Source organism: Dryobates pubescens, chromosome 25 (genome assembly GCF_014839835.1).
Source record: "Dryobates pubescens isolate bDryPub1 chromosome 25, bDryPub1.pri, whole genome shotgun sequence".
NCBI classification, from domain to species: Eukaryota; Metazoa; Chordata; class Aves; order Piciformes; family Picidae; genus Dryobates; species Dryobates pubescens.
In genome coordinates this window covers 8,202,558-8,229,876 of record NC_071636.1, presented here as the reverse complement: position 1 = coordinate 8,229,876, position 27,319 = coordinate 8,202,558, and the positions used below count along the sequence as shown (strand labels likewise).

Sequence of the window (27,319 nt, the reverse complement as noted above, 5' to 3'; positions counted from 1 at the left end):
AATACAAGGTGTTTTAGTGGTGGCAGTGACAGTACCTCTTAGGAGCAAGGACTGGAAGTGAAGCTCAAGACATCAGTTAATCAGAGAAGCCTTTAGAAACCAGCAGAAGGCATCTTATAATTAATGGCCCTCCACAGAAAGGTAAATGCCAGTTCTGTTAGTGCAATGCAGTGTTTTCAACCTTGGTGCTAAAAATGAGCTGCTTGCCATGAGAATCTGTCTACTGATAGCTGTGGTCTGTTTTCATGCACCTCCTGTGATGAACTGTCATGCTGCTCCAAAGCCAAATGTGGTCCTTGCATGAGCTGCTTTGATACTCCAAGACTTCCTTGGAGAGATGCTTCCCTGAGGGTTTTTTGAGGAAGGGATGAAGTTTGTAACATTCCTTTGCAAATCACCCATAGTGAAAATATTCCTCTAGCCTTTTGGGAACTCGTGTATTAACTCTTATTTCTCAATGGTATTGTTAAGTTCCTTTTCCATGGTGGCTTGCTTTGGACACATGTGCCCCTTGTTTAATAATACTGAAGTCTTCTGCACTTCAGTAGAGTAAGTTTAAAACAGAAGCAGTTTTAACTGTGTGTTTGGTTACCACTCATCACAAAATGTTTCTGAAGTACAGATGGGGTTAATTGGCATCATTGTAAAAGAGGCTTAAACCTGACAATTTTTAAGTTGAAATTTTGCATTGGTAATTCCTTCTTAGACCTAGAAGTAAGTAAATTAAGAATAGCATCAGTGAGGCTTCTGCAAACTACAGAGTGATGACTTGGGAATCCAGTCAAGGTGAATTGTGTATGATTATTCCAGGAAACAAGTTGCATAAATTCATGTCCTAGACTACATTGATTTATCAGTTACTTTCAGTGTTTACTGAGGAGAAAATGCTGGTGTTTACAATACTTTCCCTTTCTGCTGTTCGGCAATGTTTTTACTTTCAATCACTTTTGGTTTCAGTACCCTCAGCAAGTGTGTAGAGAACTGTCTTTCTCTTTGGAATAATTGATTCAGACTTGCTAAAAATAGAGATTTTTTGTCATCCTTCCTCAATTTACAAAAAAGGAAAGTAACTCCTCACCCCATAACAAACAAACAAACAAGAATAAAGCAGGTAGGGGGATTGATTTCTTAAATTGAGGAAGATTTGCAGCTGCTCTTCTGGTTTTGCATAGCTACCCAGTGAGGCTTTCATGATTGCCCTCACAGTGGGTCAACCAGACGCTGAAACTTTCTGAAACCATGGGTTCAGGCCCCTGCTGATTCCAAGAACTGTGCTTTGAAATGAAGCAGGGCTTTGGGTCTACTATTTTTTATTTTTTTTTAAATTCATTTACTGAAGTGTAGGTTGTGGTTGCTGTTCCTTTTGGAAGGATGTTGTCCAGCGTATCCAGCATCTGCAGAAACTTGTCTAGCTTGTGAAAACATCTGTAGAACCAATACTGACAAATCCCAATGCACTTGATGAGTAAGTTATTGTATAATATTCTGAAAGTGGCAAGACTCAATCAGACTAAATGTGTATTGGTTAAAACCCATATGAATATAATGAATCCTTTTAAAAAAGAAAGGTAATGTGAGGGTTCTTGTTTACTTGCAGATCAGTCTGGTAGAACAGCTAAAAAGGCTAATGAGACACTTGTGTTCCTGGAAAAGCACTTAAAGTTCAGATGCAAAGCAAGATTAAAATGTTATATTTAAATGTATTTCCATCCTGCAGATTTGAATAGGTGATTTAGGGAGAAAATCCTTGGGGCTTTTAGTCTTACTGCATTGTGTGTAACAGGAGGGGAAGAAACACCTTAAATTACCCTTTATGAAAAAAACAAAACCCAAAAGTTATTTAAATGAGTCTTTTACAAGTGGGTTGATTCTACTTCAGAGCACACACACGAATTCTTGACATGGGTCTATATCTAGCAAACCATCAGATTTTTATTGAGTTGATTTCGAGATGTAACTGTAAAAGTAGTAACAACTTTCACTCTTAATTTTGTTGTAAGCCAGCAGAGTCCCTTTTAGTTATGATCTGATCTTGACTGCATCAATACTGGGAACAAGAGTGATAATTAACATAAAACTAAGATTCAGCTCTGTAGCACATTGCAGTTATATTTGGGTGACATCAAGGAATGGCATCCGGTGAGTGTGTAAAACAACTGCGTCTGCGTACGTGTGTTATCAGTGCTGAGTTGTAGCCCATCCTGGGTCAAGCTGGCTCTTCGTGCTTGGTGCTTTTGACTCCCAAAATGCCTGGCACAGCTAAGCAAATGCTGTAAGACCATTGTGGGGCAGGAGCGTTTCCTCTGTGCTGTGCACATAAGGATGCAGTTGTTGCTTTGAGACCACAGTGGAAAGCTGTATGTGAGCCAGACCTGGCACGTGGTGATCCCTCATCTTTAGAACTCTGGTCAGGCTTCTAAACCATAGGACTGCAGACTGGACTTGCAGCTTCCAGCTCAGATAGAGCCGCATCTAATAGCTGTGTGACAGAAGGTTTTGAGATGGGTTAACCAACTCAATGCCCAACACTTTATTTGATTTTTTTTCAAACCTAGCCTGGGAAAGCAGAAGTGGCATTTGGGCTCCATGAGACTGGCTCAGCTGTGAATCAGCAAATGACGTTAATAAGCATTTGTGGACTAAATATATTTTTAAGCTGTCTGGCTGCTTGCTCTTGGTGAGATGTCTGAGATTAATGGTCCTGAAATGTTACTCAATTTGCTCTTCCTCCAGGATGACTCTGACCTGTGCAAGCACTATTATTTTTTAAAATTGCTGTGCAAGAAGGTGTGAGAGTAAAGAGCAGCTACTTTATTCTATTTTTTTTTTAAATTGCTGGTAAGACATAGATCTATCTCTGAACTGGAGCAGGGCATTGCAGCTAAAGTTATCAACCTTTTTTTCCAAGCATTTCAGGTGCTGTGTTCCTGGGAGCAGAGTGGGTTTTATGTTTATATTTTTGTATAACCCTTTAGTTGTGGGTGCCGGTCTTAAGGCTTGGTTGGATCCAGATGCTGGACAAGGAGATGCTTTTTTTCTGGTGTGGATGTGGACCCAGATTTGCACATTCTGGTGCAAACCACAGCTCCTGCTACTGTGTCCTTCCTGACACAGATTGGAAAGGAATATTTCTGCTTCAGGGCAGTTTGGCCAGTTAAAGGCAGCTTTACTCTGAGTGAGTGGGTTTCGGGAGTGTGTGGGAGATTCTGAGGCCTCATCCTCCCGCCTGACACAGCCAGGTTAACTTCTGATCTCTGTCCTCTTCCCAAAGCTGTGCTAGCTGCTTGTGGGTCACTTGTCAGGGGAATGGCTGTAGATGTTCCAGCCTTCCCTTCTCCATCTGCCCTGTTAGACCTCGAGCTACTGAGAGCTGATGCTCTGTTGCTTGGGGAACAGCAGGGGCAGACCAACCAAGAATGAGCCAAGAAATTAATGAAGACCTAAAGGAACTTGAATATATTTGGGGAGATCCAAGAAGAGAGGGGAATGGTGGCTGGGAGGGAGGAGCACATGTGTGTGCCCTAAAGGGTGAACCAGATGCTTTAAAAGCAGCATTAAAACCAGTTTGCAGTGATAGGAGGTAATGATGAGACTCTGCCTGAAGGAATCTCTTGGAAAGACAATGGCCTGCTTGGCAAAACCAGGGAAACCACGTAAGCTGCTGAGCAGGTAATAGTTACAAGTTGGTTAAGTGTTCCTTCTGGCCCTCAGCTCTCCTGACAAAAATCAGCCTTGGAGGAAAGCATGTAGATGATGGTTGGAAAATTAAGTACAAATGGATAGCCTGGGGTTGACCTTTCCTGAGCTGTGTGGGAAGAGAGCTGGATCCATCTTCCTGAGTACTGCTGATTCAGCACTGTAGCCTTTGCCATCCCTTGGGCCTGGCTGTGCCATTCTCTGTGACAGCTGTGGGAGGTACCTTCTCCTCACTCCTCCAGGTGTGGAAGGACTTGTGGGCTTTATAAAGGAAGCTCCAACTCGATTTCCATCCTTGAATGTGGGATCCTGTCTGGAAGAATACTGTGAGGTGCTGTTTTATGTCTGTAGAAATGGTAAACAGCCTGTTAAGAGGGAGATGCTTTAGGGGGAAGTTACGGTGTTGTACAGGGAGAGCATGTGAGAGTGGTCAGTGCACCACGTGCCTCTGTGTTTTTGCTTCTCTCTTTTTATTTTATTTTTTAAATTTCCATGAGCTTGAGATACTGATGACTCATGGCTTGGAACACACTTTAAATCCCTGAGGTGCTCATCGCCGCCTACTATCACGTATTGAATTTCTGACATACCGGAGGGATGTCTGCAGAGGAACTCTGATGTGCAATTATAAAACGTTGTAGCTTTATGTTGTTTGCATAGGAGCCATTAGCATGGTGTAACTGTGAAAATAATGCAGCTTTATGCTTGCACTTGATTTCCCATGGGCATGGCACTTAAGCAACTGTGTTTTATCTTTCTCTAGGATGTTGACACATGTGGACCAACAGTGACATCCTTTTTCAGCAATGCTGTCTTTATTCCTTCCTGCATTCAGAAGCATCTAGAGAGATATTTTTCAGAAGGTAGGTTCTGGCATTTCAGCTGGATAGTTGCTCTTTTCTATATTAGAGGGAAACATTTAGAGTTACTAGAGAGAATGGTAATGAGTCTGATGGATACTATCTCACTGCTGGTGAGAGAGGGGATTAACCTTCACTTGGGTTCCACTTGAATAGATGCTCAGAGGGAAAAATGATAAAATGGAGTCTAGAAGAAGGGCTGGATAAGTTGCCTTTGAGAAGGACTTGGCAGTCACAGGAGATTGTTGGCTTAAATTGCATAGATGTGTTAGTAATAAACCTCTTTGTGAAGAAAACTCATGCTCCCTGCCTTTTTCTGCTCACTCAGCAGCCTCATTAATTTAAAATCTTTCAAGTAAAGAAATGAAAAGGAAGAATGGCTGCACAGGCTGTGCAATTAACAAACCTTTGGTTTATATTTGAATCTTGTGTAGGTCCTTTCCCCCCAAAAATGTTAACCACATTGCATTTGATTTCTGTCGAAATAAACAGTGTGCAGCCCTGGTACTACCGTAACATTGTTATTTTCTCTCTTTCCCCCCCTTTTTTCTCACCTCTGTACTTCTAATTTGCTTTATTTTGCTAAGAGGGTTGACTTTCTTCCCCAAAACAGAGTGTGGATGGGGGAGCAGATACCTTATGGTGTTTTTTAACAAGATTTTATGCTTCTTATGAATGCATGTACATGCTGCTCCCTTATACTGTAATCTTTGGAGTGTTGCTTGTGGATTCACTGCATAGGTGTCCAGGTATCACCAAACCTCTTTTGTATGACTTCTAGAAACATGTATCAGTGCTAAGTCTGCCTGCAAAATTGGTGACTGAACAGGAATTTTTCAATAGGTGATGTGTCAGCCTTTAGACTGTAGATTTGCATCTTCTTATTTTCCTCCATTACAGTCCTCAATGTTAAATTCTTTTTCCTTTATCAGAAAAAGTGGTTATAACTCTTAACTCTACCAAATGTTTCTCTTTGCAAGTGATACTCTGGTACAGCAGCTTTACATTTTTGCTGGATCCTAAAACTCAAAAAATGCTGTATTTTTGCTTTAAGAACAATGAATTGCTGGGAAGAACTGAGGATCTGAGACTGTTCACTTATCAGGCTGAAATATGTTTTCATTTTCTCTGGATTTATACCTCAGGGTTGCAGCAGTTACACTGAAACCACAGTGACACCAGCCCCGTACTAACATGCAGTATCTTTGGCAGAAATCCTTGAAATCTAAGGGTGACTTGGATACCTTAATTATCTCCTGTCAGGAAATTGGCGTTCAATGAATATGAATTCATTCCCCATGTTGATTCCCTTCCGGAAGCCTCTCTCTTCAGGATCAGCCTGGGTAGGCTGCTTCCAGTTACTCCCAGTGCTGTGACTTGTTGCTCTGTGGGATACCTGATTTCCTCAGGAGAGAACCCAGCAGCTTCTCTTCTGCCCACCACAGCTCTCTGGAAGAGCTGTGGACAGGTCTCTCTGGGAATAAAAGCTGCTGTCAGCAGCTTTAACAGAGCAGTGTATGCTTGTGGAGGCATTAATTGCCATGTGAATTTGTGCTCCTGTGCCTCGAGAGCTTTACCTCCCTTGCTTTCGATCCTGTACTCCCCCTTTGCTCCCACATAGGCTGTTGTAGAGGAGAGTGTGTGGCTCTGAGTGAGTGATAACAGCAAGGAAGAAATGCAATCCCTAGTAATGCTTGGGCTTTGCTTTGCCCTGAGGCTGTGACTCTACTCATTTCACTTGCCTGAAGGACTTAGCAGGGCTGAGGATCCTCTCCTTGGTAAGAGAGGTGTTCAAGTGGTCATTAATTTCCTGGGCAGATGAAGGGAAACTGATTTGGAGTGAAATTAATCCGTGTGGCTTGCGTCACTAGAGAGCAGCTAACGTCCCTGGATTGGCAGGTAAGGAACGTAGGGAGAAAAATGGGTTTTAAACCTTGTCAGGGAATGCAGTGTTGGTGAAAACAAAAAGTTGAATAGCAATGTCCAGGAAAACGCTGTAGGCACTGGGTAATTTTCCCTTGTGTTCTGCCAGTATCCCTGTGCAGCCCTTTGTTCTTCCAAACCTGCGAGCTTTGAATCCAAACTGTTGGATTCAATGATGGGAGGAGGTTCCTCTAGTCTTACCTGGGCACATTTTGCATTTCTATGCAAATTACATAATTCTTTATGTAAAAATCTAAGATAATGCCCTCAGTCCCTGATGAAGGAGAATCAAGGGGTTTGTGTGTGTACACAAGATGCAAGTGCCTGGGGTGTTCCAAGTGTGGCTGTGGGAGCTTTGCAGTGGAGGAAACTGTGATGGGTGGTGATGGAGGAGACTGATGCAGAATGAGGAGATGCTGCCTGCTGCTCTGTCCCTCAGCAACCTCACTTTTTGCTGTCTCAGGGCACTGAACTACCATTTTTTTGTTTTCCATTGATCCTGCAACTGCAGAAAACTGCATGGGATGAAGAGTGACTGTTTCTCAGTAAGAAAAGACTGAGACTGACATGGTACAAAAGGCTAATATATAGGAGAGGGGAAAATAGGTGAGGTGAAAGCAGGTGGGATTACAGGGTGCCTCAGTCTGAGAATATGAAGCAGGCTGGGCACAGAGGCCTTGTGCATTGTTGTCCCATCTAAACAATTTGTGTACATCACTGAAGGACTGTGTAGTGTCCTCTTGAAAGGAAGGCCAGGTTTACTTTGCAGTTGGGTCTTTCTGATGCCCTTCTAGCAGTCCCTGCCTTGCCTGTAGACCTGTCTGCCTGTGCCATGCTGTGCTATGATTTTGGGTTTTTTTTAAGTACCTTTCCCCTCCTGGCTGTTTGCAGTGCCACGATGATGGAAGGAGGAGCTGCTTGCAGGCAAGGGAGGGAGAATGGGAGGTAGTTACAGGTAAACTGGGTTAGACCTGACAGTGTAGAACATAAATGTTTGGAAAGGCACGGAGAGATCCCTTTTCAAAACAGTCTCCTCTGTAGTCTGGCACTGTGAAATTCCTGGTGGAAATATGGGTGAGTTTTTCTTGTTTTCATCCTCCTGCAACAGAAACACTAGATACAAGGAACTATTTGGACATGTGTATTTAACTAGGAGCAAAGAGCTGTAACAGTGGTGTGGTTGTAACCACAAACTAACTGACAGTTTCCTGCTGCAAGTAACTTTCTGTAGCTTTAAACCTTGCTCATTTGTGTTTGTGCTGTTTGAATATCTGAGGAAGATTTTGCTGCTTCTGCACTTCTTGTTTTTGATGAAGTCTTTGTGGTAGTAATTTGAGGGGGTAGTGACATGAAGAGAGATCCTCACAGCACTAATACATACTCAGGTGTAGTCCAGAAGGTTTCTGTACTTGATAATCTTGTAGAAATCAAGAAGAAACCCCATTAAATGTGTGCCAGACTGGTTTTGCAGTTCCATTTGGATGTACAAAGCTCTGTTTATTTCTGGGGAGAACACACATAGGTGGTCATGTGATTTTATCTGTGTGGCTGAGACTTCTTCATCTGATATTTCCATGGTATCACTATTTGCTTCTAGCTCTCCTACCTCCTCCTCATCTCACTCCCATGTGATGTGTTAGCTATCACAGCTGTAAAAATGAAGACACGTTTTTCCCTGCCGTTCCCATTCCAGCTGGAAAACTTGGGACAGATCCTTCCCTTGTGGTTTGTGATACTGTAAATAAAGGCTTGGGAGGTCACACGTTTTCCATCTCAAGTTATTTTGATTCCAGTGCTGGAATGGGGAGGAGGGAGAAGAGAAATTAAAAAAAAAAAAGGGCAAACCAAACCAAAACCAATCCCCCAAACTGTTCTGGGTTATTGTGGGAAAAAGAACTCATTAATGCAAAAGGAGGAAAAGAATTAAAGGGGGGGGAAGCTATTTAGAAAGAAGACTTAATCTTTGACCCTAATTCTGCAAGTCCCAGCTTTAGCCAAAGATTTCAAAGGAATCTTCACCAAGCTCTGAAATTAGTTATCTACAAAGTGGAGGCCCTGAACATGAAGCTCCTGTGATCTGGTGCTGTTCCTGGCCAGCTCTGAAGAATTTGCTCTCTAGCTTTAAAGATGTATTGGCACGACTCTATACGCTTATTGGTGAGTAATTTATATTCCTATGAATGTGGTGACTCATAAATGTCACTTAAGTGGGCTTTTAAATAGGGAGTTGAGAGGTTTTGGTCATAGGTCTTGTGAGCTTTGATGCATGTCATGATTTGGGTGGCCTAAGCTGTGGCTTGCAGTCCAGGGCAGTAGCTGATGGTCTGTGTCAGGGTGTTTGGGAAGCACCTACACAGGCTGCCTGAAGCTAAACGCCACAGCTCAGCCTTCTGAAAGCACAGAATCAATGCCGTGGCTGCTGCTGCTCTTGCTCACAGCTGGTGTCCTACATCTGGCAGGCTTGGTCTCCTCAGCTGTGTCCCTTTTCATGGTGGTGTTTGAAGCTTTGAATAGTCACAGAAAACACTGTTCAGTCTTAAACTTCTGTTTCATGTTTCTGCTTTTGATATTTGTATAATCATGCTTTGGATTTGCTACAAAATGAACTCGGCACAAGGTCCATTGGGCTTTACTGCTGGCCGGTGATATGCAGAGTATGATTAATGCTGGCTTACAGTGCAGAAACTAACAGTTACTGGCAACTCTGTCACTTACTTCTGTTGAGTTTTGAAGAGGCTTTTTCCTGGTAAAGATCTTTCTAATTTTTTTATTTTTTAAAATCAAAACAGGGTACAAAATGTGAATCTAATTTGTCACTACAGATTGTACCTTGCCACTACAGAAGTATTTCTTTTTCCATAAAATGTTACATTTACAAAAGTACAGCAGGAACAAAAGAGGAGCATGCCACATCTAGATGTTAATCTTTGCACAGTATAATCTTTTGACTCAATAACTTTTCTCTTCCTCCTTGATCTTCTTCTGCATTTTTTTGTCTTTAATGGGCACATGACATATGGACATAAAAAATAATGGCCCAATTTCACCCCTGCTGTAGCTCATTGACGTCACTAAAGCTACAGCAGGGATGACTTGGCCCAGATTCTTTAAAAATAAGACCTGGTGCACAACCCCTCATGGAAAAGCTCTGTAGAGAAGGTTGTACTGAGCCTTGCATAGAGCAGATGCTCTGCAGTTCACAGTGACTTTCGGTAGAATTCCCATTGGCACCTTCCCTGTGAAATGGAGGCAGGACCCTTCCTGGAGGGGACAGCAAGCCATGTGCTTGCAGACCTGGTTTTACCATACTTTAACAGCATGATGGAGAGGGACCACTAATGAAGCGAGAGAAAGCCATTTGAAGTAGAGGTAGATCTGAGTGAAGACTTGGAGTTATCAGTGATGTTTCCTCTGCCTGAGGACTGGGCTTGCTTGTGGCAAGCCAAAAGGTGGAAACCATGGTAGAAATGATGTATGGAAAACTCTTGCCTTGAAGAGATTTTTAGAAAGGCTGTTTGTGTGCTTCATCTTTTTGTACTTTTTCTTTGCTGCTGCCCAGAGGTAGTGTTCTCTGTAACATCCAAGTGTTGTCACACAAGGTTTATCCATTTGAACGTGACAACACTCTCTTCCCTAACAAAGGGGCACTTCTAGGTTCAGTATCTCATGGTAGGTCGAAGGTGCAGATGCTTTTTCAGGCCATATTGCACTCTTCATAACTTGGTACAGAAATAGAAATGACAGGGAAAGGAGGCAATACACATCATCGTGAAAACAGTAGGCTTGACCTTGACTTAAACACTCAGTGTGAATTAAGCTGAAATGTACTGTCAGATCTGGACAAACTGAAAATGAAGACAAACATGAAAGGTTCTTGAGAGTTGCTGACTGCTTCCCATTCCGTGCAAGCAGTGTCAGGAATTCATGGACGGCAGTTCAGAAAAATCTTTATGCTAACTTACAAAGTGAGTGTTTGCTCACAGTTATTTATAACTGCAGGAAGAAACACTCTTTAAAGAGCACTCAAAGCTCTGTCTGTAGTGGCTGGATGTTTGATCACTCCATAGCCAACATTCACTGCCTAGGACATCTTTAATTTAACTGAATTCTTGGTGCTAATAACTGTATCTGGCCAAGGCAGGTTCTCCTGCAGCGAGTCCAAGAAATCAGATAGTTCTTTTTCTGATGCCAGACTCTTCTGGTCCACTGACTGTAACTGCAAGAACACATAGTTCCCAAGAAGGAAAATGCTTACTGTGTTTTTGGTGACAGCTGAAGCTAACTTGGAGGAGCGAATAGCACTCTTGTCTGCTTCTGAGAGCATGTTCACATTAAGGGAATTTAAGTCTGAAAGTTTTTTTGCAGTCGAAAGCCAGAATAGTGTCAAAGTGACATTGACTAGTATAAATAGTGAAGAAAAAACTAGATCTTTAAAATATATTCAGTGTTTTGATTAGTCATCTAAAACTCTGCTGGTAAGACAGGGAAAGAAATCTGGGCTTAACCTGATAAATGTCCTTCTAATGGTGGAAAAAGTCGGAAGAACTGAGAATTTAATTCATGATATCCAGGGACATCATGCAGTGGCTGGCAGCAGACTTCTAAGGTAGAGTATTAATGGTAGTGGAAATAAAGGAGGAGAAGGTAACTGAAAGTTCTGCAGCCTTAAGGGCTTTTGGAAGCAAAAGATATTTGATGTAATGTAGATAAGGGTGATGTTAGCTTCTTTTTATTGCGTCAAATACACCCTTAGCTGATGAAACTATCTTGCCTTGAGGTGCTCTTTCCTTGTATTGTCTTCATTTCAAACTCCCTGTGTCATGAGTAGACCTGTTTAAGGTCTAATCCTACTTCCACTGAGGCCAAAAGTGAGATTTTTACAGATTTGAGGAGAACCTACCCTAGGTCTTCAGATGGAACTCCCACCATCTTTCTCCAATCAGACTGGTGAGCAGTGTAAGTTGAATGTTCATGCCAGGCCCAATAATGCTTGATTGGTGGAAAGAGGAGTTGAAGAGAGGATTCTACCTGAGTAAATTAATATGTGAAAATCCATAAATTGGCTACCTTGTGATGGTTAGCCTGGAGAAGAGGAGGCTCAGAGGAGTCCTTATTGCTGTCTACAGCTACCTGAAGGGAGGTTGTAGCCAAGTGGGGGTTGGTCTCTTCTCCTGGGTGGCCAGCACCAGAACAAGAGGACACAGTCTCAAGCTGTGCCAGGGGAGGTTTCGACTGGATGTTAGGAAGAAGTTCTTCATAGAAAGAGAGATTGGCCATTGGAATGTGCTGCCCAGGGAGGTGGTGGAGTCACCATCACTGGAGGTGTTTAGGAACAGACTGGATGGGATGCTTAGTGCCATGGTTTAGTTGATTAGATAGTATTGGATGATAGGTTGGACTTGATAATCTCAAAGGTCTTTTCCAACCTGGTTAATTCTATTCTATTCTTAGTGGAGTGCAGGAATGATTAATTTCTGGGGTCTCTGATATAGCAATCTTGTCTTAATAATCAGAAGTGTTTCTTTTGGCTGAAAATATGATATTCAGCAAGGTGTGAAATTGTTAGTGGTCAGTAGCCCACTGTTAGTGTATATACTGACACAGAGCACATACATTCCTCTAAACAAAGGCTAGCTTCCTTCCTGAAGGCTAAGCAGAGCACATCTCACACAACACTCAGAGGCAGTGCTGGGAAATTGTATGCTAGAGCCAAGTTTTGGTTTCTGTCCTTTGAAACATCAGTGCATGGACTCGCACACTGCACAAATGTCCCCAGGGTGTTGTCTGCAGCTTATCAGTGAGATAACCTCAGCTGAGCCCTAGCACTAAAAGTGTTTTGATGGGAGTGGCCACATGATTGTGACCATTTCTGATTTCATCTCAGCTTTACAGTTTCACATGGACACTGTCCAAAGAGTCCCGGGTCTCACTAAGGCAGTATGTTCTGCAGGATGAGTTTATTCATCTCTGAGCATGGGTTTGCTGGCTGGGAGCTGAGAGAAAGATGCACCAGCAGATGTATTGACAGACTCCATTTTGTCTTGTGAAGAATGAGGAGTTGAAATCAATATGCAGATCAGGAGTGCTCTGAGTATCTGAAGAAAATCCTTTGACTGCTCTTTCTGCAGCATCCCAGTAGTTGTGTTCATTAAAAAAAGAAAGAAAAGGGAAAAAAGAAAGAAAGGAAGAAAAAAAAAAAGAGGGGGATCCAAATATCACATTTACTCAGATTAGGAAGAAATTTGGGGATGGAGTGCTAGAGAAAAGAGGAACTGTTCAGTGCTGAAGGAGACCTTTCCATTTGTTTGATTGGAAAATTTAATCTGTTCTGATGATTTAACTGTTAAGCTCTAGAGCAAGAGACTCACTTCAGCTCATTGCCTACTAAGTGCTTAGGTTCTGCTTGGTGCTCTTAAGTCCTGTAGAGGCCGATCAGGTTTGGCTGTATTCCTAAGAGCTCATGGAGAGCCAACAAAGAGCAAGGAAAGGGAGACTTTGTGACAGCAGTGCTTGTGTTTATGAAAGAAGTGTCTAAAAAATAACCTTGAAATTAATTTGAGCTCTTCCCTTGACCGGTAGTTTGCCTACTAATTCTCCTATATATAGCTAGAACGCAGTCTACCAATAACAGTTATCTTCTTTCTTATTATTTTGATGGATTATGTTTCTATGTAACTGTTGAAGGTTATTTCTAGGAAATGCTGCCAGAATGTTTATTAACATGTGACTAGACTCAGGTAGAGTCCCTTTTGAAAACTTGGCTGTTGTGTGCATCCTCAGTGAGGGGCAAGTGCCTGTGCTGAAGTGTCTGAGTCCTCCCAGTTCCCTGCCCATGCTGGGCCTGGAAATAACTCTGTCAATAGTAGAAATGTCACAGCAGGAATGATTTGCTGGATGTGCCCAATTGCATTTATCTAAATGAGCTGTGATCTTGGATTGAACATGCTGTTTCATAGCTAAGATAAGAGGCACATGAATTAGATTATTGTTGGTTAAAAAAAAAAGGGGGTACTGATAAAAATACTTCAGTGAGAAGTTTAGCAGAGCATTAGCAAGTCTTTTTATATTTATGAACAGCAGTGGTCAAAGTAGTCCCCTGCAAAAGAGGCTTTCCACATGATATAAACACCAGTCATTAAAAAAGCATGAATCAGATTAAGAAGTGTAGGGGGTTTTATTTGCCTTTGAGTCTTCATATGTCAGTGCAAGCTTTAATCAGCAGCTGTGCTGGTGAGAAACTACTGTGTGAAATGGAAGTAGAAGTCTCTCTTCTCTGGAGAGGAAATTTCAAGGCCCATCTGACTGTGTTCCTTAGTTGATTAGTTAGGGTGGGCAATCGGTTGAACTCGATCTTGGAGGTCTCTTCCAACCTGGTTGATTCTGTGACTCTAGGTAATCCTGCTTTGGCAAGGGGGTTGGAATCTGGAGGTGTCTTCCAACCCTACCATTCTATGTAGGCAGAGATGCTCTGGGTTGAGTGGCTTAAGGGGCTCCCCAGCACCCCAGGAGGTTGCTGCCCCACACTCTTGGGGATTATATGAGCACTCTTGTGCCTTTTGTGGCCATGTCAGGAGCAACCGAGGGTGTCTCTGCAGTTCATGGAGCTGAGGAGCTGTTCAGCAGAGAGGCAGTTGCATGGATGGTGGAGGTTAGTGCCCCAAAGCACTGTAGCCTGCATAAGAAAGTGCAGCACCTGAGCCCTAGCAGAACTACTGCAAGCCTTATGCTGGCAGCTGGTTGTATTGACTGTGGAGTCTCTTGGGCAGTTGTCTGGTGCCATTCTTTCACATGGACTTTTTAAATGGTACTTTCTCTCCCAATGGTACTTCCTCTCTGTTCTGGTAATTTCTTCTGCATGTGAAACAGACTTCTTGAGCCATTTCTTCCTTCTCTCAAGTCGGCCATTTGGTCTGTGGTCTCCATTGCTTTGAGCAGCCTGCTGTGTTTCCTGGGGCTCAGAGAAGAGTGCCTGAGGGAGTCTCAGCAATGACAAATGTTAACATCACAGATTTTTTCCTCATGCATACTTAATATGCAAAAGGTCATCTGTTGTCATTGATTCTGCTGGTGTGTGTCAGAGGCAGGGATGAGCAGTTCTCTCACTCCCTGTGTTCTGAGGGCACGGATGCTCAATTTTGGCCTGGTACCAATGACTTCATTGTGAACAGCTAGAAACAGCAGGGCATGGAGGGTGTCCCTTCACAAGGTCATGGTGGGTAGAACACTGCAGCTCTGCAGAGCTCAGCTTCTGATAACATGGAGGGAAGGGACTGTCCCAGCTCTGACTGCTGGACAGACTTGTTACAGCTCATGGCTGAGTGGAAGGCTGTGTTACGTAGGCTGGGGTCAGGGACAAAGGCATCCTCCCCAGACAGGATGGCAGGAAGTTCAGGAGGTGGGACTACAGGAAACAGTTTCATGATCCTGAGCTACCGCTGGTGGAAAAAACTGCCCTTGCTTTTAAATCTGTACTTGCTCTGTGTTGGCAAAGCCTGTGTTGAATTTTGTGGTATGTTCAGTGCAATACCTGCTGTCTCTCTAGACAGTTGTACTGCATCTTACCATTCTCACCATGGCTCTCTACCAGTGATAAAGGACAAACTGGAGAAGACAAGAGTTCTGATACTGGGGAGCTAGGCAATTATTTCATTTGGGCTTTTCTCTTGTAACAGAAAGAGTCTAGGTGGTATGTGGAACTGCTTCCTTGAAGACCTAAAATATGCTTTTATTGGCTGCCTGGGCTTTGTGAAACGGAAGAACAGAGCAAAGCCATGGGAAGAATTCCCCTCCTCACTTCTTAGTGTTGTCTTAATGGCTGCCTCATGAAATAGCTACCTGTGCCTTTCCCTGTCTTTTAACCATAAGCTGGTCTGTATTATGAATAAATATATTAATTTACCAGTATGGTTGCTGTAAATCAGGTGTCTCTGTTGTTGCCAACCCTCCTGTTGCTAGCAGCTCTGGGCAACATTCTGCCAAGAAGAGACACGTGCTGACATTGCATCTTCAGAGCTGTGGCCATTTGACACTGGCCTTCCTCCTGCAGAAAAGCAGGGTTTGGATAACTTACCTTGCACTAGCAGCCTTTCGTAGTTCTGCCTGCCATGCTGATTTCAGGGAAAATGGTAGTTCTCCATCGCCTTTCAAGGACACCATCACACACCCCCTGCTTGTGCCGTTTACCAGCTTTCCTTACCTGCACAATCTGCCTCTTCCCCTCTATGGTATCAAAGCCTGGCATGAAAGTGGGGCTGGGTTGACTGCAGGCTGCCCACTGGTTTTGGCAGCCTTAGGTCTGAGCGAGTGCTGAGGTGTTGTCTGGGCTATTCTCAACTAACCCCTGGGCTAATGGATGCAGCTTCCTGACGTAAAAGCAGCGGAGAAACTCTGGCCAGGGGCTAAGCTACATCAAGCTGCGCTTTCAGAGGTTAAGCTGATTGCAGATCTCTCATAAATAAATCTTTCTGTATTAATAAATAAATGCTTGCAATAGTTGCTTTATTACAGTGCACGGAAGCTTTCAGAAAGAAAAATTTCCCGAATGAGCCATTTCTGCAGTCTCTGCTGACTTTTAAAGATCAGTGTCATTAATTGAATTTTGCCTCATCCATTAGAACAGAGCGCGTGCTCTTCGCCTGCACGTACGGGCGATGCACTTGAAAGAGTGTGGAAAGAGAAAATATTCTGAGCTCTTTGTGCTGCTTCCAAGGCAAGTCAGGTTATACTGGCTGTTTTGGGGAGAGCGGGCAGCCATTCAACGTGGCTTTCTTAGACTTGGGTCTTTGACGGTGGGCAGGTTTCTGCGCTGAAGCCCATGTAGGGAGTGTTGGTGAGCTGTAGAGACCTGGCTGGGTGTCTGCTGCTGACTCATTCTTCCTGCAGAATTTCTCTTGAAAGAAAAATACCTTGTCCATATGTTACAAGGAGATGGATTCTTCTTTCTTGTTGATGGTACTTGTTGGAAGTCAATCTCGCCTAATTCAGAGCACCACAAATATATTACTAAAGATCTACTTAATTTCCTGACTTGATGGGTGAAGAGGCAATAGGCTGTTCTTTGGAGCTGTGCTTTGTCTGGTGAAAAGAACCTTAACAGTGTTACATAAATGCTGTGTTGCAGCCTGCCTTTATTAGCCACTGATTAGAGGGTCCTTTATGAAGTGTTGTCTGTTTCCAACATAATTTAATTAATATGAAACCAGTAAAATTCCTATGGAAACAAAACAGGAGGAAATCTAATACCAGATAAATGTGTGGTCTGGGCTATGAAAGTGAACACAAAACTAATTTCTTAATGGGCCAGCTAGAAGAACAAACAAATCTACGGAGACGTGGTTGTATGCCTCAGCTAGAAATGTATGTTTGTGGATATAATTAAACTTCAGTTAATAACATATTGTCCTCAGTCTTGGCAAAGATCTGTGTTTGGGCTGGGGCTATGTGTCCAAAGCATTTTTGCTAGATTAACTTCTCCGTACGGCATGGTCTAGAGCTTTCAAAGCACTTGGGTGGCTGCCTTGTGTTTCAGCTCATTCCTTGCATAGCTCGGAGAGCATGATGAACCCTTCCCTACAGGCGGGTGATGGAGGACTGGGTGACTGTCCCTGTCACTGACCTGCTGTAGGAGGCTGTGGGCGAGTTGTAGAGACAGCCTTCAATAGCAGTGCATGAGGAAGGGTGAAGTGTGAAGGTGATGCTTCGTGATTCATTTTTTGCATTGCAAATCCTGTTTCATAAATAAGCTGCTTCCGCCAATGCATTAAATGATTTATTATCTCTTGGAGCTTTTCTTCACCCTGGAAAGCAACAAAAGATGATCAGTGGTTTTTTTTTAAGGCCCTGTGCTGAAAATTCTATGATTAAGTTGTAATTTTGAAGTGATGCATCGGGGCGTACGATTTTCAAGACCATCTTTGGTTTCAGGGGTTGTGAATACTGGTCCTCAGCTGTAATGAAGTGCTGTGCTACTTACTATGTTCCTATCATTGTGTGTGTCTTTTGTTTAAATTATTAAATCACAGTGGCTGTGGCCATAATAATGTGGTTGTTTGCTGGAATAATGTAATTGTAGCACGCCTCTGGGTTTGAGTTAAAGAGGGGAGGTGGTGCAGGTGGCTGGCAAGACGGTGCTGCTCTCCTGATGATTTTCTGCAGCAAATTCCACTGCCGTGGAGTGGCAGCATATTTGTTTTTAATGGAACAACTTGTGAGCAAACATTGGGATGTTTATAATGACAAGGAAAGCACTAGAAAAATGGAGGCTATAAAACCCCACTCGTTAAAGGTAGCAGCATGGGTAATTGGCTCAGTCAGGTGCATCTCAGGGGAGGAGGTGCAGATCTGAGATCTGGCTCTACACAACTGCCCAAGCCATTATGGGCAAAACATTTAACTTCTTTGCACCTCCGAAGGCCATCTGTAGGGTAAGTAGTTGCCTGCCTGGGTGCTTTGACGAGGCAAAGTGCCAGGGAAGGACTCAGAACTTCTCTGCTGCAAAGTGCTTTACAGATAAAGTATTTATTTCCCCTTTTGAGGGGAAAACATGCATGATGGTTTCTTGAATCAGGATGACTGCACCAATTCAGCTGTAATTTGATAAATGAAGTATGAAGGCCCAGTGAATGACCTCCTGTAAAATACAAGAGTGCCTGAGCCATTTGTGCTTTAAATCTTGCTTCACATCTTTGTATTTCCTGCTTATGCTGTTCATTAGTCTCTGGTGCCCTGTTGTTTGGGGCTGATAATGGACAGCTAAGTGATACACATGGAAAAGAAAATTTCTGTATAAATAAAGTGTGCTTTGCTCTACATAAAGTGTGTTGTGGATATGGGGCAGAAACTCTTCTGTATTTCACTCTCTTGTGTTTGCAGATGAGCCCTGAAATGTATTAGTGCTTTTGACACATCCCCTCAAAGTCCAGTTTATTGAGGCATCCCTTCCTCCCTGTGAAACCTTACACTTACGTGGCTGCAGCACAGGATGTGGTTTCCTTCCAAATGAATCATGAGGGTTTTATAAGTTGTAAAACTTCTCTGGGGAGCTTAAGGGTGTGACCAGCTTACAAGCATGGATGATATTTATTTTTTTTTTTCTTTTCTGATTTGGGGCTGAATATATCCTGAATATCTGTTTGATGCTTCTGATTGCCAGCAGGTAATTTTCCCCCCTCTTCAGATGGGATGCAGCACAATTCCAAGCTCTTGCTTGGCTGCCTGCAAAGCTTTGCTGGGACTCCCTTGAGGACTGGGTGTAGGAAGCCACGACACTTTATTGGCATCAGTTCCTTTAGTCTATGTAAACTTTTATGAGGAACAAGTTTATGCATTTGGAAGACAAGTTGCTTGTCTCTCTAGCTGGACATTGTTTAAGGAAAATATTACAGAATCACAGAATGTTAGGGATTGGAAGGGACCTCGAAAGATCATCCAGTCCAACCCCCCTGTCAGAGCAGAATCACCTATACCAGGTCACACAGGAAGGCATCCAGGCAGGTTTTTAATATCTTCAGAGAGGGAGACTCCACAACTCCCTTGGGCAGCCTGTTCCAGTGTTCCCTTACTCTCATAGTGAATAAAATTTTTCCTTATGTTTACATGGAACTTCCTATGCCTCAACTTCCACCCATTGCCCCTTGTCCTGTCATTGTACATCACCAAAAAGAGCCTGACTCCATCCTCTTTGCACTCACCTTTTACATACTTATAAACATTAATGAGGTCACTCCTCAGTCTCCTCCAAACTAAAGAGACCCAGCTCCCTCAGTCTCAGGATATGTTTCACTCCCTTATATGCCTCGTTCCCTGCTTTAGCAGCTTTTTGCCCAGCCCTAGGGCTGCTGCCTTGTTCCCTGTGGGGGCTGATTTGACCAGTCCAGCTTAGTCTGAGCCACTTCTCTCCAGATCGGTTTGACCTTCCTGTAAAGGAGTGGTGCGGGAGCCCTGTGAAAGGGACTCTGAGTTGGGCAGTGTTTGTTCCCACAACTCCTTGCTACGCCTGAGAAGCTCTTCTGGCAGTGGGGTCTTATAATTGGGAGGCTTTGTGTGCTGGTGTGTGTTTACCCTGCTGCAGATGTGGTGCTGAGGCATGTGATGTGTGGTCCTGCTCTGTCACCACCTGGACTTGGTGTGTGTGAGTGGTCCTGGAGAGAGCTGGCACATCCTCTCTTGCATGTGTGCTGGGAAAATCTGGAAATAAAGGGTGTTTCCAGGAGTTCAGAGCTCTGGGTAGGAGACTGTTAGGTGCACTCCTTGTACAATGCCACCAAGGACTCTTCTGGGGTTTCTGCAGTCAGTCCCTCTGCTCTGACTTAACTAGAAAGCAAGTTGGCTGCGCTGGAGTAGGGATCTGGCCAAGAAATCTGGAGATGGCAATGACATGGAGCTGGCAGAGGACAAACCAAGCAGGTAGGAACTGTCAGGAGCTCTGGGAAAGTAGAGGGGAATTTCATTTTTTCACTTTTTTTTTGCCTTTTCTGGTATGTGCCAGGAGTAGGTGGTTCAGAAGGGAAATGCCTGGCACAGCATGATGGCAGCTTACCCAGCTGCCCTAACAGGATACTTTTGCCAGGAACCTTTGGACCTATTCTTAGTGTAAATAAAATCAAAGAAATAAAATCTTGTTACTATAAATAAAACTGAATGAGTATGATTACCTTGGGTCTCTGGATGCACCTTACATGATCAGCATTTGTTCCTTTCTCCCTCTGCAGGCAGTTAATGAAGAAAAAGGGGACCGTCAGCCAGTAGAGACATCAGCCAGGCAGCATGAAAACTCCTAATAACTTTCTCCTGTGATAAAAGAGAGATTTTTATGGTCTGATTTTATTTATTTATTTATTTTATTTTCCCCCTGCTGGGAGAGAATTACTGGTGATGATAGTGGGTAGACCCAGCTCCTGTTGGGAAGCAGTGAATGGAGGAAGGATTTATTGAAGGAAATGTGTGGCAAATTCCTTTGTAATGCATTTCTCTCGCCTTAGTTAAAGAGGTTGTTTATTACTAAGAGACCATTAGCACCCAGGAGGTAATTCTGTCGTAGCTGTACCTTATTGAATGAAAACTTGGGTGTCTGTTTCTGGATGGAGGCCTCAGGAATGGCTTCTGGATAATACTGTACCTAAGCTTTTCTTTTTTTTCCTTTTCTTTTTTAAACATTTTTTCTTTTTTAAGTGGCAGTTGGTGCAGCTCCTTCCCATGTAGTTTAAAGAACAGCTTGGTGAAGTACATGTCAGCATTTGAATTATGCTTTTCATTTAGCTGATTCTAGTAGTTTCCTTTCACCCCCAGGGTTTCTAGAAGGTTTCTTGACAAATCTTCCCCCTCACCCCCTGCAACCCAGAGACAAAAACCCAAGAGCTCCTTTGTGTGCTTCCTGGCTGCTTTACCTCCCTTTCTGATGCTGTTAGAGAAAATGTGTGGTTTTTGCGGAGAACGCTGAAATTGAGAAGGGGCAGAATCATGCTTTGGAGAGTCCTGGTCAGGCTCTGCCCACATCTCTCCTTGTACTGAGGAGCAGTCAGAACTCATCAGTGTAAAACCTTCTACACCACAGGAGTAAACACCACGGATTAACTTGTAAGAGATGCTAAACAGTCTGCATCCCTTATGTGAAATGGATTTTGCTAGTTCTGGCTTGAATACTGACCTAATACTAGTCCTGTGTTTAAACTGCCAAATTTTCCCCACAGTAGCAGTTAAGAGAGAGAAGAGTGTGGCGGAAACCGAGTATGACAAAGATTTAGGATCCTTGCTAGAGCAGAGAACCTGTTTGGTTTAAAATAATCTTTCATATGCTTAAAGAAAGGGAAGTGTGTTCCCAGTTATCTCCACCTTAAAATCTTTCGAACTGTTGCTGCAGGATGGCTAGTACAAAACCTCTTTCAGTGGAAAAAAGTGGTAAGGAAGGTCATGTGTATTTTGCATCTTCACCGTTTTATCTTCCCTCTGGTTGAAGCATATTTGGGCTGGAGTGCCCTGAGCTACCCAGGTGCAGAGGATATTATGGATTCTGCATATTGCTTGCCCTTATTTTAGCTACGCTCTGCATGGTTCATGCCAATACTCACCCACTTGCATTTGCACTTTCGGTAGCAGTCATTACACAGTGTGAGGTTCACACATGTGCTGCTCCTCCTGGAGCTCAGCTGGCAGCCACAGTTTGTATTCCCCACAATAAAATAGTGGGGTTTGCGTGGGTAAGGGACTAGTGGGAGGATGCTCTCATCCTTGAATGTGTCCCTGTGGAATGCTGCTGTGCTCTGCTTGTTGCAGCCTGTTGGAGGCAATTGGATGGGAGGAAAGGGAAGAGAGAGAGCTCTGTAATTCCCTTCTGCTTTTCATTGAGGTGGAGAAATGGCTCTGCATTGCGTGTGATGTCCTCTCATGCACTTTCACTGTGAAAGGACTCCCAGTCCAATTTGTCAAGGCAGAAATTTGACATGAGTCCAAATGCACTTGACAATAGCCTCTCTGCTGTCAAAACCTCTCCTCCTTCAGTGTTAAAAACAAAGCTCTCAAGTAACACTCCTCTTCTTCCTTCCCCTAGCTGTTAAGAAATACTCAGCATCCTGGAGCTGTTCTGGGGAGGAATTTATTTATTTTATTTTTTTCTTACTGTATTTGAAGGTCTTTACCCATTTTCCATTTCAAAACTCGGTGTAGCAATGCATTCAAACCAAAGTAGCCCCAGAGAAATTATTTTTGTTTTTTTTTTTGTAAATTGGACCATGTAAGAATTTATTTATTGCTAGTGTCCAAAGAGAGTTGTGAAAAGAGTGACTGTGTCCACTGGTGTAATGTGCTTTTGATAAATGCATTATGAGATAGTTAGGAAGTTGGGAAGAAGCATTAATTGCTGTTCTGGAGCCATTAGAGTCCAAAGCAGCAGTCTGAGCCTCTTGTTGCAATTGGGTTTTTTGGTATTTCATCACCAAGGACTTGAGCACAAAAAAAGGGGGCTTGTTTCAGAAGGTAGTTTATGCTTTTTATTTCCTTTTCCATCATGGTTTGATGGCTGTGGTGGTGTTAGGTTAATGGTTGGACTTGATCTTGGAGGTCTTTTCCAGCTGAAATGATTCTATGAAAATGGTGCAGAAGTGACAGTGGGCACTTGAATAGGATAGCAGTGAGCTCCATGTAAATCAAAAGATACCACATGTGCACTAAGCACATTCTGGCCCCCTTGGCAGGGAAGCCAATGCCATATGATCTGCTGGCCATTTTCTCCTGTTACCTGTGCTCATAGAGCATAAGAAATGGTTGAATCTGATTCTCCCATTTTAAAAAGGGAGAGAGGGCAGGACTGGTCTCCAGGAGTGTTGAGCAAAGCTTCCTCTGGGGCTAAGGAATGAGAAAGACTGATCTTGGAAACTTTTTATTAATGAAAATTGCCTTGGGGAATCAGTGAGTGTTATAACCTACACATGAGGTTAACAAATTAGCTGTCCCTGGAAGCCTTCGCTTTCCACGTCAGCAGTTGTCTTGCTCAGCTCTCTATTGACAGCAAACACAAAGCAAATTACTTGGAGTTGACTCTTGTTATCCCAAAAATGTGTGCAAAGAAAGAGTTTTGTTTTCGGATGCTTATTATCTTTTTGCCTTTTCAGTTATTCAGAGCAAGACTCTTTAATGCTCAGTCACCTGCTTTTAATGCTTTGTAAATGTTCTTTGACTTTCTGGTAGTGCATTATTTATAGCAGATGTTAATTTAATAGGGTGAACTTTGTTACCCTTCAGGATATAAGCATCTTAATTTAAAAAACAAAACTGACAAACCCATGGTTGTAAATCAAAGGTTAACAGGCATAGCAACGTAGAGGTATTGTTTGTTGGGTTGTTAATTTGATACTGTGCTGCTTTCTTAGATGGAATATTTCTTTAGTGACAGGGAGGTTAAGTACAAGTTGTACTGTGATGAGAAAGGAGGAATGGGTGTTTTTCAAAAGCTGATTGCTTAAAATAATTGCAGGTGCAACATAGTGGCACTGATGTTTTTCACAGCAGCTGTGGGAAGCAGCTGGTTTGCTCGTCCTGTCAGCTGCCTCTGACCACTTCATTTTCATCCGAGGTTCAAGCTGGCTCTCACTTGTTCTTAGTTTGGGTTCTGACTTTTGGGTGTTCTGAGAGAGCAATGAGGCCCTTTGCTCATAAGCTCCTGGTTAAGAAACCAGCTGAAAGAGCCCTTCCCAAAAAATAGGCATATTCTTGGTGTAACAAACCTCCCAGTGCAGTCAGGTTGGGCGTGTGATGGCCTTCGTATCTTCATGATGGGGTGTCTCAGACTCCAGCCGTGTTATTCACACTGAGGCTGGGAGATGTCAAGAATATCAGCTTAACATGTTGGAGAAGTTTTGTCCTTTTGCAAAAGTGTGTTTATCTTTGCTAGGGGACGGGGGCTGGTGTGGTTTATGGAAGCTGTGCTCTTTGACTGGTTTTATGGTTTGTTTCAGTTATCAGTAATTAAAAAAAAAAAAAAAAAAAGAAAAGAGGGCAAGGGAAAAACCCCAAACCAAACAAACTCCTCTCCCCAAGCACTTAACTATTCCAGGGCTGCATGTTTTGTTTTTTCTTTTTTTTTTTTACCCTCTGTGTGCTTTCAGCACACTGAGTTGGGGAAGGTGCTGATGATAACTATTACTGCCTTGTCTCCGAAAGCTGTTGGGTAAGATCTCTCACTGCAGCATCTGAAGCGTTGCTGGAAAAATTCTGAACTGTTACAACAACAGCTCTGGTGTAATTTTTCTTTCCCAAAAGTCTTTTCCTTCCTCCTAATTAGCAGAGGGATTCAGGTATCAGCAAATGTGCCAGGCTTTTGAATCATGCAGCAGATAGTGAGTGTTGAGATGTTCCCCTTCAGATGGCAGCCTTAATTCTCAGAGTGCGCTGGTAGCGCTGCTGCAGTTCTCATCATGTTTGTGTGTTTCCAAACTTAAAATGATTCCAGTTAGGATGTTTGGACATTCTGATTGACTGTTACAGACTTTAGTGTTCTGAAATTTGGGTTGACTTCTTGAAGTCTGCCGTATGGCATTAAAATTCTCAAATTGCTGCATCTCTGTAGAGTGACAACACTCCAGATTAAAGCTAAGCACTACTACTCCCAAGGAGATAACCTAAGTATTTTTTCCTCTCCAGAGTACTCTACTCTGTATAGCTCTACAATTAAAAATGATGTATCTTTACTTGGTTAATCTAATACCTATTATTTCCTTTTTGTTTCAAATTTGAGCAGTTTGGGCCAATTTATGTTTCAGAGATCTAATTTAAATGAAATTGTTCACAACCAGAAGCTTGTAGATATATTACATGGTTAATGTGAAGCTCTAAAGAGCCACTTAAAGAGTCCAGAGACATTTTAACAAGATGACTCCCCCAGCTTTTCATGTCTGCTCCTGCCTAGGCACAGAGGTTCTCTTGGGTTATCATCATCCCTGCCAGTCTCAGCAGCCTTCACCATTGCCCATCCTAAACTGTGTTATATATTTATTCAAAGGATTTGGAGTTGATGTTTAACTTGCAGTCTGGTCCTGGTTTTCTGGTTTATTAGAACGTGCACCAGAAGCTGCCTGGAATTTCTGCAGTAGTGTTGCCGGATTTGCATTTCCACTGGAAGCTTTGAGGGTAGGTGTGTGTCTGAGGGGTTGCCCAGCTTGTTTCTGCCCCACTGCAGGGATTTTAGCCAGGCCAGCTCTGCCCCTTCCAGATTTTCTCAGGGAGTGTTCCATACACCCATTAGCAGATACTGAAACCAACCTCTTGTCTTCAGGCATTTGGGGCAAATGCCAACGGAAAGTGGCACAGAGGACAAAAAGTAAATTTGCCTTCTAGAATCCTTTCAGCATTAAGTGTTACAGATATAATTAGAAACAGAGGCAAGGATTATTATCCTGTAAGTGCCTTTCTAGTGTGTTCTGCTTTTGTAACCTCACTTTTTTCATCTGTCATTCTGTTTTGCTGCGTTGTTTCTCCTTGCTGCCTGGCGTCTTCGCCATCGTGTCCCATTGCTGCCTTAACGCTTTGCGCTGACTCCTTTGCTTTTCCCCTCTATTTACGTCATAGCTGTCGTCTCTTGGCTCTGCACTGGTGTTCCTATGAAGCTACCATCATTCAAACAAATAGGTACTTCTTATTGCTGCAAGAAAATGAAGAGCTGTCCTCTGCAACTGCTCTCTCCCCAGGCTGCACTTCTTCCCCTTCTGTTACTCAGTAGATCAAGATTTTGGATTTTATTTTTTTTTAATTGCCTCAGAAATGGAAAATTGAAGCTTTGTGTAAATTGGTTCCTCCAGGTGTTGATGTGGGAAGCAGAATTGGTCCCTTTGTACAGGTGCTGGGAAATGGGCTGTCAGGCACGAGGTGCCTGTTCTCTGAGGAGAGCCACTGCTTTCCTGTAAGAACACATCCCAGTTTGCACAGGGATTGCTTTTAGTCACCTTTAGGACCTTATACACACAGCAGAACCATCCTCTAGTGGGACTCTAAAGTTCAGGGTGGAGAGTAATGTGGAATATTTTGTAGCTGTTTTGTCCCTGCTCAGTCTGTAGTTTGTCACAGGCAACACTTTTAAGCCTTTCTGGCTTGGTCTACTCCGAAAAGCTTTTTGGCAGAGCTACCTCTCTTTGGAGAGAAGTGTTTTTGTTTCCACCATCGCTGCTCAGTTTTAACAGCTCCTTTGATTGGGAGCATGCAGTTCTCGGCCAGCAGATACCCCTCCGCTTGTGGGGTTGTCTCCTGACTGACAAAAAAACCCACCCAAACCCGATGCTTACAAGCCTCTCAGTGGGAAGGGGTTGTGCCAGTCATCCCCTGGATGTGTCCCAAAGCTCAGAGAGCAAAGCCCTTCACTGTCTGCAAGCTGTGGTCTCTGAGTGCTGGAGCACCAGGGGAGAGGAGTCACTGATACAGCATGAGGATGCTGGTCTTCAAAAGCCTTTGTTGGGAATCCTACGACTTTTCTTACCATAAGTTATTGTCTTGACTTTTCCTACCGTAAGTTATTGTCTGAGGCAGAGCTCTGAGTGGGAGTTGTTATGTAGTGTCATTTAATATATGAGCTTATATACACTTGTGTTGGTGTTTAGTGATGATTGAGGATGCTCAGCTGAGATCCAAGGCATGCTGGCTTGGGCACCCAGGAATTAGTGGCAGCTGCTGGTAAAACAAACAAACAACCCCCACTAAAATACTCAAACTCATTTCTCAGATACAACTGAGATGTTCAGCCCTGCCCAAAGGGAAATCAATGGTGTGCTTTGACTCCCTGTTGCTTTATGTGTACTTGAGTGTGTTTATTTTATTTAAGGAGTTGGTACATAATCAGTCTTAAAATTAACTGACTGCCTGTTGACTTGTCACCCTGTGAATGAAAACACATTGCTTGTAATTTGTTTGACATTATTCTGTCCTGTTGTCAGGCTTCTAATTACATTTAGAACATAACCCAGATGTCTGTCTGTCTCCTTCTGTCTCTTTTTTATTACCATTATTATTATTATTATTTATCTTATTGTAAAACATGGAAGGAAATATTTCCCTGAAGTGAGGGAAGTCTGTTTTCTCCTCTGTCTTTTCAGATTAGTAGGTGGTTGCAGGTTTATCTTTGTGTTCCTTTTAAAAGGTGTCAGTTTGGACATCCCAAATTTCTGGTCCCTTGTGACATTGGATGGATTTTCTGTGTTCTTTGGGGATACTGAAACGTTTATGTCGACTTAAAATGTTTCTGTAGATACTGTTTTCTAAAAATGGTCACATTCCCCACCTTATGTATTTTTAAAGACAAGATAAATTGCTTATGCTTTTATAAGATTAAAATATTAATGTATTTAAATGTAACAGTGAAAGAG

The 27,319-nt window shown here is 43.0% G+C and overlaps 1 protein-coding gene across 9 annotated transcripts in view; it reads left to right on the top strand.

Moving 5' to 3' along the window:
* Window positions 1–27,319, top strand: part of PITPNM2 (phosphatidylinositol transfer protein membrane associated 2) — a 141,263-nt gene that overhangs the window by 11,918 nt on the left and 102,026 nt on the right. For 8 of the 9 annotated variants that reach the window (XM_054173137.1, XM_054173141.1, XM_054173143.1 and 5 more), the window contains exon 2: window positions 4,460–4,559. The gene's annotated coding sequence lies outside the window, so the exon portion shown is untranslated. Of the gene's footprint in view, window positions 1–4,459; window positions 4,560–8,618; window positions 8,637–27,319 lie in introns of those variants that run through there. The other variant, XM_054173140.1, reaches the window with a different exon arrangement.